Source organism: Cricetulus griseus, assembly GCF_003668045.3.
Source record: "Cricetulus griseus strain 17A/GY chromosome 1 unlocalized genomic scaffold, alternate assembly CriGri-PICRH-1.0 chr1_0, whole genome shotgun sequence".
Lineage (NCBI taxonomy): Eukaryota > Metazoa > Chordata > Mammalia > Rodentia > Cricetidae > Cricetulus > Cricetulus griseus.
Genome location: NW_023276806.1, coordinates 40,403,352 through 40,415,216, shown reverse-complemented (window position 1 = coordinate 40,415,216; position 11,865 = coordinate 40,403,352). Strand labels below are relative to the sequence as shown.

At 36.0% G+C, this 11,865-nt stretch overlaps 1 pseudogene; it reads left to right on the top strand.

Annotated features, from left to right (window-relative positions):
• The first annotated feature begins 8,353 nt into the window (after positions 1-8,353).
• LOC100754847 lies at positions 8,354-9,285 on the top strand (annotated as a pseudogene).
• The last annotated feature ends 2,580 nt before the right edge of the window (positions 9,286-11,865 follow it).

Sequence of the window (11,865 nt, the reverse complement as noted above, 5' to 3'; positions counted from 1 at the left end):
GCTCCTGAAACTGTTCCCCAGGAGACATAGCTGAGCACTTCAGTTCTCAGATTTTGAAAGTCTGATTTTTCCCTACAAGTATTGTCAGAGGGGCAATAGACAAAACAAAGGAAGCATAATTGCATGTCTCAGAAAAGCAATTTGATTTGGATTGTCCACTTGCAAAGATGGCTGCAGGTTTTTCATTAGTGATAAAACAGAACCATTCCATCTCCTAAATGGAAGTGTAATTGGGATGCACTTTGATGCCAGAGGTGGGAGATCTCGTGAGTGCTGGGTAGATCTCTCATCTTAAGACTTAGCCCTCAGGTAATATACACCTCAGGGAGACCCTCTGTCATCCACTCTTCTCACTCTGTTCCCTGAGTCACCCCCACTCCAATTTTTTCAGTTTTTCGATGATGCTTACACCTATTTGAAATTTAAATGTATGTAAAGTCATTCAATGTTTATTGAACAAAATTGGCCTGTGTTTGGAAAATGGATTCTTTTCATCTCTTCCAAATGGATTATGTATTAACATAAATACAAAAAAATGAACTGAAAAACTTCAAGTAAATTACTCTTCATTCTGGAGAATGTATATGTTTATACTAAAGAAATGAGTTATCAATATTGTTTTATCACTACTAAACTTTGCACTTCCATGATCTATGAAGAACAAGCTTTGCTAACACCTTCCTTTCCCAGCATGGAGTCTTGTCCTTGCCATCCCTTCAGTAGCACTTTAGTCAAGGGCCATCCTTAGTGGTACTGGAGAAAGAGCTAATGGAAGGACAACCTGACTCTTGAAACATCAGAGAGTTTTCTGAGGCTGGAGAAAGGAGTTGCAGTGATAATTAATTAAGTTTCATTATTTAATTAAATTATTGAATTCATTACGTCAACAACTCACACCTCATCGTTTATGATAAAACAAAGAAACTTGTAGTTGCATAGATTGCATGTCTAAGTATGGGCTTTCTGTTTTATTTATTTTACAAATTTCACACTGCTATCACACTTGCAACAGAAATTGCTCAATAATAATATTTCAATAACTACAGTCATCATTGATTGTAAGCTTCTTTCCCTTACCTCATTTCACAGAATCTGTCAACAAATAAGTCTAATCTGTATTTTTTTCAATCTATACTCTTGAATAACATTTATCTCCTGATTTTCATTGCTCTGTGTTCTCTTGGCTTTCATTTTGTGCATAACCCTCATCTTTCTTCTGTAAATGTATTCCTCCAATATCTAAATTTAGATGAATTTCATAGCATATATAAGTGAGAAACTGAATTTATTTCTATTATCTGGGGATAATTGTAAAGACATGTAGCTAGGAAATACATATTTTGGGAACTGAGGATGTGGCAACATTGATAGAGTACTCATCTGGTATGAAAGAGACACCAGATTCAGTCCCTCCTACCACAGAGGTTAAATGTGGTAGCACATGTCTGTAAGGAGTTCAAGGTCATCCTTGGCTGTATTGTGAATTTGAGGCCAGCCAAGGTCACATGATATACTGACTCAAAATGGTGTGTGTGTGTGTGTGTGTGTGTGTGTGTGTGTGTGTGTGTGTGTGTGAGAGAGAGAGAGAGAGAGAGAGAGAGACAGAGAGAGAGAGAGAGAGAGAGAGAGAGAGAGAGAGAGAGAGAGAGAGAGAAAAAAAAACAAAAATGCCTATTTTGAGGCTATAGTTATTTGAGACTTTTCATTTTGGGTTATAAAGAGCCAAATAATTCAGCACTATATTCCTAAAATGAACAACTGAAAATAATTTTTAGAAGAAAACATTAAAATTGTTTATAAACATTAGAAACTAGCAAGACATTAAGAAGGTGAGAGTCTACAATCTCTGCGAGACGTGAAATGCACTGGTGTTAGTTGCACAATGTGACCTCACTGATCACCTTGCAGTTTTGTTTGAAAGCTGTAGTATAGAGTAAAAAGTCACATGCAAAGGGCCAGCTGAGGGTCTGGGTAACCTAACAGAACTTCTGGCAACTTAATGGAGGGAGAGAGGTAAAGATTTATTCAAAAATGACAAAGGATGAGGGATTTTGAACTTCCGCCGAGATATTCATCTGTGCTCACAAGGCCTAAGAATAAATACAAAGCTAGGTATTGCTTCCCAAAACTGGAACAAGTTTCCAACCTTACTCCAAAGGTGAGCGAAGAGAACTACCTCCAAACAGACTGACTGATGAACAAGTGTAAATCTCTGGGAGAAGTTGACATCATCCTTGATATCTTATAAGCTTCAATGTGTTTAAACATTCTCTGACATTAAATGATACCAGAATAAAATCCCTATAAAATAAAATATTACCTAAATGAAGGCAATATGAAAAAATTGGCAGTATAAACAAACCCACAGATGATCTCAAGTGATCAGATAAAGTTGAAAGGACAGTGGAACAGCAAAGAGGATTCAACACTTTAGCAAGAAGGTGAAGGACGGACAGATAAATGACAAATAAGACACAAATTCTGAAGAAAAGCTGAAAGTGTCTTAAGGAAAGTTAAAGGATATCTAAAATTTAGACTTTGAAGTCTCAGGGTGCATGATCTCTGTGATTTCCTGGCTAGAAACTTACCTTCTCTAGGAATCTCACAGTAAAAGTGAAGTCCTGTCTTAAGTATTTATAGCAAAAGTCATGTTTTAATCCTCTTGTGCAACTTTTATGACTGAAAGTTTTACCTTCTCAGATTGTACTTCTATCTGGGGTACCTCACGAATCAGCCTTTGATCTTATTTCTTTTGTCAAAAAAACGGTGGGTGGTGGTGATTTTTTAAAACCTTGTTTCTGAGCGACCTTTTGGTATACAACTTGAGAAGACACAAAAATCATACATATGTCTATTGTTATGGCATCTGGTCATGTCTTTCTCTAGAGAAGACCAAACCTCATTCCCTGGGGGTTTCTCTTTCTACTAACTGTCATACTTAACATGTGTAAATGTGTTTTGTTAAAAAAAAAAAAACCCTGCAATTCTGCATTATACAGGCTCATCCTGAAATTCTTTACTACAGCTAAGTTGTGAATCCCCTGCCCTGTGGAAAATGCCTCAGACTTCTGCAGGTGGCAGTATGGGTTCTGCCTTCTATCTACATCCCTGTCCCTACCATGCCTCATTGTGACTGACAAAGTGGCAGATACATCAAAATAGAGAATTTTGTACTGAAATTGTTCTCAAAATATTTATGGCAATTGACAGTCGCCTGGCAATGGTGAAATTCAAACTTTCTCCATCAATGTGGTTTTTCAAACTTTTTTTTTTCATTCCCTGAAGTAATAGGAGAAATGGCAGCACCATTTTAGTTTTGTATTTCTTTATCAGGAATTGATTTAAAATAACTATAAACAACTGATTTTTTTGTTTTGTTTTGTTTTCTGAGAAATGCCCTGAGCTGGTTAAATTTTGCTCACTTGACATTAACTAGAATCACCTGGGAAGAGGAATTCCCATTTGAGGAATTGCCTCCATTACATTGGCCTTTCAGCACATCTATGGGACATATTCTCTATTAATGATTGATGTAGGAATGCCCAGCCTATTGTGGGTGGTGTCATCCCTGGACAGGTGGCCATTACTGCAAGCCCCCAAAGCATTTTTAAAGCCTAGTGATAGGTGCCTATCATATTTTAAAACTGTGTCTCTTTTGCATTGCCATTGAAACATGCAATGTGTTAGAAGGCACAGTCTCACGCTCATAAAGTGCCACTCAAGAAGCATAATTTCAATAAGAGTGAGAAATATATATCTCCTATGAAATGGTTGAGTGGGGAAATAGGCTCAACCACTTTAGAGTGTTGGTTCTTTGTGTTTGAGTGATACAGAATGGTGTGAGAAGCCAGTATGAGTAAAAGGTCAACATTCGTGCATTTGGGCTTGGGTTTGGCAGAGGCTCAAAGAAGAAATCCCTGCAGGAATAGTCTGTGTGTGAGGAAGTGGAACATACAGGATTATAGGGAGTACAATTTGGAGCTACATTTCCCCTTGACAGTTTTCCACAAAAGAAAATAAGGGAAAAAGTTATTTTGAAAGTATCTTTGCTTGCTGTTTCATCTGTTATGGCATGATTTGAAACTAGACCATAGGAGCAGCCACTCACTGCAATGCCCAAAAGTTTCTAAGGATTTAATAAAGTGGTGATTTAATTATCTCAAAAAGTCTTGCCATATAGATCATCAGTATGTATTGCTGAAGATAATTTGACCTTTCCAAGTTTTCTCTTGTATAAACAGATGTAGCCAAATGCATATCCATTTTCAATGAGGAATATGTTATTATTGGTATATGAATATGTAGGTGTGACTATAAAGTGCTCAATCAGATACATTTTGTTTGTATTTCCAAGTTATTCTCTAGATCTATTTAATTTTTTGTAAGCCAATTCCTTAAAAATTGTCATATATGTATTCTTTCCTATGTAGTTTATATAGTTATGTGCAATTAAAAAATTATCTCACAAAATACATCCCATGTAATTTGATTCCATTATCAATATGAGTGTACAAAGAAGTATACAAATTTGTAAAGGATTGATACTCTAAGGATATCAGGTCAATAACAGCCCACCATGGGACATTTCAACATTTATTTCTATCATATTGTACATCTTTCATTGAAATTTTGTGGTTTTCTGCATTAAGTTGCATTTTCCTTTTTAGAATTGACTGGTGTGGTACAACATATGCCACCCAGTTATGTCTTAATTTACTAAGATGCTAGATTGATTTATTCACTTACTCGTGTATTTCATTGTCTTTTCATATAATAATTAATGAGTCCAATGATTCATTACTTGAAATATGCCATGTACTTGCCAGTGATTATATCCATTTTTCAGAGGACATGAACTAATTTGTCAAGTGTCTGAACCAAGAGGTTCTGGCATGCCCACAATGATTTCCATAATCATCATGTGGATTGCATTAAGATGCAAAAGAGGTGCCATGTTAAGTACTCCACAATGTAGACATTTTAATACTAAATGACAAAGATTGCATGCTCATCATGATCATCTAGTAATTATTAGTAGTAGCACAAAGTGTCAAATAAAGTATAAGGTCACTATATGTAAGTATGATTATTGATTAGTATCATCAAAAGATAAAAAGAAAACTCCTCAGTCATTGTTTGTCAAAACAAATCAAACTCTAGTAATCATTAATGTAACAGTTACATTCAAGTGGATGACAGGTTACTAAAAGCATTAGGAACATCAGTTTATCTCTTCTGTTGGAGGTTTATTTAGTTATAGACAGGAAAAACTCATCTTTTTCCTATCTAAAAGGGACAAAAACAAAACAAGCAAGCCAGTGTGACCATCAGTACAGTATCTTGCCATGAAACTCTGCTCCAGAACAAAGCACAGCCTACTGAGGATATGAGCTCTTTTTGTGTGGGAGCTTATGACAGAGGTAAATTTTGGCTGATACAAATGTTGGAAAGAAGAAAAGGAAAAGAAACTGACATAAGGAACTCATGTTCAAGTTATGATGGATTTACTATTATCAGACTAAAGCTATGATGAACAAATATATTCCATCAGTGCTAAATGGACAGTTCAAACTAACAGCCACCCAACACAAAGGGGCTGAAGTGTTAGACCAGTCAGTAACCATGAATGTGATCTCAGGGTCACAGTGTTGAGAGCTTGAAATCCCAGGGCAGGGAAGGTGCAAGTGGGCAAATCCCTCTGCCTCACAGGCCATCTATCGTAGTTCATTTGGTAAATGCCTGAGCAGTGAGAGACCTTCTTTTAAATAAATAAATAAAGTTGATAGCACCCAAGCAATGCCACCCAAGGTTGTCCTGTGGCCTCCACATGCAAGTGCACAGATGAGGATGTATGTCTCACAAGGATCTATGCACCCACACATGACATCTCACACACACACACACACACACACACACACACACACACACACACACACACGCTTACACATATACTCAGACACATCATAGATAATATACTAATATACTGAGTGGAATAAAAATACATAATGCACAAAGAAGAAAAATTTGGAGAAAAGGCAAATTGGAGAAATAGTGAGAACAGAGGGAATAAATAGAAATCCAACACTACACTACACCAAAGAAAGCTGGAGGGGCCACTTTAATTTGAAAAATGTAGAACTTTGATGAGAAAAAATAATCTCATGGGAGAAGAAAGTTGTTTTTTAATCACAAAAGTGCTAAGTCAAATCCTGGCATCACATCTCTAAACATTTTATTTATCTATGGCAAAGTGAAGTAATGAAACAAATATTAATAAAACTGTAGAAATAAATGAATTCACAATTGTAGTCATACATGTCGGTGTTCCTCTTTCAAAATAGAAGGTAATAAGGTATTTTATATGGTTGGCTTGACATGTATCTCATTGTAGTCTTTGCCTGGCATTCTCAGAGCCATGGCTGCAATTCCAGGCCTTTCCAAAGGAACACCAAGTAAGTAAAGTTGAATCACACACTTCAAACAACAGATCTAAATTGTATTTCTGGAAGATTTTACCCCTAAAATGATAGAATACACTACTTTTAACTACACACTTAACAATCACTACCATGGGTCATTCTTAGCAATTAAATAATGTTCATTAAATTTAAAAGGAACTGAGTCACATAGGATATGTTGCTTGAATATACTAAATTAAATATATCACAAAGTAGCAAGATCTTTTAAATATCTCCAAATATTTGAAAACTTTAGTGTTCTTTTATTTATATTATTTATTTTACATGTGAGCTGCTTGTGTGAGGAGGTGGCATGCACACATGTAAACATTTGTGTGTGGAGATCAGACTTGAGGTGTCATTTCTAAAGAACTGTCCATCTTATTTTCTAAGACCGAATCTCAGTATTCTAGAACTCTGAAGAAGTTCCTATGGCTGAGCAGTGAGCCCTGGAAATCCACTTGAGTCTGGCCAATCAATGGGATTGCAGATATGTACCACCATGTCCATCTTCCCAACTACCCCAGAGGAAAAGAATCAGTGTGAGATAGAGGGATGATGGATGGCATATAACTGATACCAGTCTTGAAAGTTAACAGCAAAACTCCACCAGAATCACTCTGTAAAATCAGGAGGCAGAGTCCTTCTTTGAGAGATTTTTACCTGATCAGGTAAAGTCCATTCCTATCATGAAAAATATTTTGTTCGCTTTCATGTAAATTGTATCTGAAAAACATCATTGTAGCTACACATACACCAGTGTTTGACCAGACAATGCCTTACAAAACTTTACCCAACAAACATAGAAAGTTAATCATCAAACAAATTACATGACACACATTTAAAGGACTTTATTTTCAACCACAGAATTGGAAAAGAAATAAGGTTTAATTGTGTATCTCACTAAAAATTAATAAATATTATACAAAGTTAGTGGGCTAAGACATGCTTAGGATAAAATGAAATAACTAAACATTTATATTGGAAGAGAAAAAAAATCAACCGTCAGCTTGAAAGTTAGAAAAAATAGAAAAAAATGCCACTCAAACCAAGAAGAAATAGAATAAGATAAGTAAGGGTTCAGGCTGATGAAGAAAGGAACAGAAAAGATACAAATTATCAACATTAGAAATGGGAGAAGTGAATTACAGTTCCTCTAGGTATTAAATAAATTATAATCAAACTTTGCTAAACAAATTAACAGCCTATATGAAATAAAAATTCCTTAATAGATACCAAACAATGCCTAAACTGAACAACAGCCTGCTGTCAAAGACAATGAAGTAGTAGTCAACATCCCACAAGGGAAAGTTCAGATTCAATTGCCTTTTCTAGCAAGGTCAACAAAATATTTAATGGAAATAGTTCTGTACCAAAATTTTCAAAGCAATTAAAGAAACTATGGTGTTTCATCCTTCCCTGCCTCCATTCTTTCCTGCTCTTTGCCCTTCCTTTTTTTCTTCCTTCCCTTCAAAAATTCTAGTAGGAATAAACAACACATGATTTTCAGGGTTAGAGAAAGTCTCAATTCAAATAATTTATGAGGTTTTGTGCATCTACTTAATAGTCATAACTATGATTTAGTCAAGTGTGGAATAAAATATATATAATACTATTTGCTTAATCTCAGCACTCAGCAATTTGAGACAAGAAGATTATGAGTTTAGAGTCTACATAGGCTACTTACTGAAAGCCTGTGTCAAAAATAAACATAAATTTCATAAAAATGTGACTTCTGTCAAAGTAAGTTTTACAAGTATGTGGCAGTGTTGGCAATGTTTATTATAAGTAAAAATATTTTTACCTGAGTCTCTTCTCTCTCTCCTTCCTCTTGTGAGATTTTTTGATCTTCACCTACATTTTCAGCTTTGTGAAAAATCTTATAATCGAAGGAAATGGCTAGCAATGTTAACAACAAGACAGATCCTCATCCATGAATTCCTGTGTATTCACTGAGAATCTTAGTACTCTTGTGGTCAAGAAGTCTGATGTGAAGGCAATCTTTTCAAAGAATGGCAAAATTTTGGGTTGCTCTGTGCATAAGGGCTTTGCCTTTGTCCAGAAGGTTAACGAAAGAAATGCCTGAGCTGCTGTAGTTGGAGAAGATGGCAGAATGATTGCTTGCCAGGTTTTAGATATTAATCTGGCTTCAGAACCAAAAGTGAACCGAGAAAAAGCAGGTGTGAAACGATCTGCAGTGGAGATGTACCAGTAGGTACCAGAACACCATTCTCCATCCTCTCTACTCAGTTTCTCATTTGATTTGGACTATAACTTACAGCAGGATTATTATTATGAAATAATAATTATTATTACCCAGCACGTGTTCCCCCTCCTCCTCCTCCTCCTATTGCTCGAACTGTGGTGTCTTCTAAATGCCAGCGTGTTTCCAGAAACACCTCTCCAAGGGGCAAAAGTAGATTTAATTCAGAGAGTAGACAACGGGGATCTTCATCTAAGTCTGGAAAGTTGAAAGGGGATGACCTTCAGGAAACTAAGACTCAGATAAAACAAAAAATGGATTATCTGATGGAAAGCCTGGAAACAAAACTGAAAAGGAACAAAGCAGACAAACAGTAGTGATGAGGAATGAAAAGTCGGAAGAAGCACAGAGTGGTGCCTCTGTGAAAAAAGGTGAGACCAATGTGGAGACTGAGTTTGAGGCAGGTGCAGATGACTCTGCTGAGGAGGGTGACCTGCTGGACGACGATGACACAGAAGACCTGGGCATGACCAGCTGGAATTGATCAAAGATGTTGGAAAAGAGACTGAGAAAGAAGAAGATGACAGAGACAGCGCCATTGGGGAGGATAACTCAAGCATATAGCAGAGTTTAGAAACTTAGCCCATTATTCATTTACCTAGGCGCTTGTGAGAGATCAAAGTAACACCAGATCCTCTCCCCTAATATCTTTAGCATATTCTCACTGTTCGCCCTCTCGTCACCCTTCCGGTGTTCATTGATTCATAATTGCCCTGCGCCTAGTTCCATTTTTCACTTCTTTTGGTGCTCCTTAGTAGTTTTTTTAAGTCTTACCTGTAAGTTTTCCTTTTAATTTTGAAACCTCTTTGACATAACAATAAAAAGATGTATGGTTTTTCTCAACTGTCTCCAAAATAATCACTTGTTATGCAGGGAGAACCGTTCTTCATATGATTTCAGTTGTTGCTTCCCTAAGTGCAGAAGCATCTCATTTACTTGTAAACCCGAGAGCAGCTTTGTATTAGAGCTGTGTGTTTTCCCTCACGAGTGGGGCTGTTCAACACAAATGTAACCATCTATTTTTGTGAATGAGAGATGGCATGTCAAATGCATCTTACAGGAAAATAGTGTAATAGCCTTAATATTTGCTTTCTAAAGTTAATACCTGAACAGCCTGATGTTTGGGAACTTTTTCCCAAAATAAACAATTCCTTATTAAACCAGGAATTTGAAGGAAAAAAAATACCTTCCCCTAACACTTTTCACTATTTTACTGTAAGCTCCTGGGTAATTATTTCATATTTTAAGTTATAATCCCATATTATGCCATAAATTTTTGCTACTTACATTATATTTTTCTGTAATAATCTGTAACTATAATTCTTTCTGCCAGCTGTCTGAATTCTGCTGCCATGTTAGGGCCCCCAAATAACACACAGAGTCTTATATAATTTACAATGCTGCTGGCCAAAGACTAGGATTTCTTATTTGCTATCTCTGTCCTAAGTATCAACCATAACCATTAATCTATATATTTTATAAAGACTTATCAAGGACACCAGCAGCATGTGTCCTCTGTTCCCTGGGATCACATGGTGACTATATCCCTTTCCTATATTTCCCAGAATTTTCCTTCTCTCCTAGTCCTGCCTAACTTGCTTCCTTATTGGCCAACAGTGCTTTATTTATCAACCAATAAGACAAACGTATACACAGAAGGACCTCCCCCATCATCTCCTCTTTTCTGTCTAAATAGAAAGAAGGGTTTTAACATTAACATAGTAAAATATATAGCAAAACAGTTATCAAGTAAGAGCTATAGTTACAATATTTAGTTCATTAACATTTAGCAAGACTTTAAAGAAAATATTCTATCATCTATCTTATCTTTATTAGTCTAAAATCTTATATGTAACTTATCTTTTATCATAACTAAGGAAAACCATAACTATAGTTATCTGTCTTCAACTCTATCAAAGACCATAGAAGGATAATATACAAACTAGAGATCTGACAAAGACATCTCCCTACCTGGACAGTCACCCAAATTTCCTCTGTAATATTGGGGCATCCATCTTCAGCCTATTGGTCACAGTGTGTCTGGCAGACTTCTCAGTGAAGTAGGAGATTTTAAACTGTCCGCCTGCATTGGCAGTTTGTCAGTCAATTTCTTCTGTGTCCTATATATTGTCTGGCAGACTCTTCCATGAAGGAGGAACCCTTTAGGACTATCCTTCTTGTTTTGTAAGTTCAGCAGTCACTTTCCTGTGGGTCCTGCATGTCCAATTTATACAGCAATGAACAGTCCAGGCAAGAGCAGTTTCTTGCCCAAATGGCTAATCTTGCCATGTTGAAAGCAAACTCCACAACGAGTTTCTTCAATGCCAATCTTCCTCTAAGACATAATTGGTGTGCCAGGACCAGTTGTGTCTCACTGCCATGAAAAATTATAAATCATTTAAAATGTCATATATTCTGTAGTTCTTGAAAGGTTTGAAGAATATCTATCCATCTCAAATACATCTCTGTATATCTAGAAAACCTAACTAACCCAACTGTAAGTTTTGACTATTATACATGACTATATACAATCTGTATTTAATTATGCATTACATTTTAAAAGATCTGTTTAAACACAATACCTAAATAAGAAGAGAAATATACATATCACAAAATTGACCTTAAAGTTGTATCAATAAATGAAAATCTATACCAATGTAAAGTATTCATTTCTATATTCTATTCCCCCTTTTCCTTTAAAAAGAGATCAACTGTGATCATTACTATTTATTACCAACCCCATTTAAATGAAAACAAACATTAATAAACAATATTTGGGAATTTAGGTGTCTTTCATTCCAAAAAGCTTCCTGCTGGTTGGGGATGATGTCTAGAACAATGGGGATCATGATAAAACACAGAAACCTGGCCAGGTCCTTGTTTTTGTAGTCTGTAAGGCTGTATCATCTTAGTTGTTTTAGATGTTGGATCACCTGGGATACTGTTTCAGGTGTTCTTGCTTCATCAAACCATATTAATCTGGAAGGAATCCATAGCTTTACATTTTCTGGGGATACATAAGAAAAACTCTTTTCCCAAGTAACCTGTCCTTATTTTTAAATTTAGAAGTCAAAGCATTTTAAAAATGTGAGTTGGATTAATTTAGCAGCACCTATAATCAAATGTATTTTAGCAGCTGTAAGT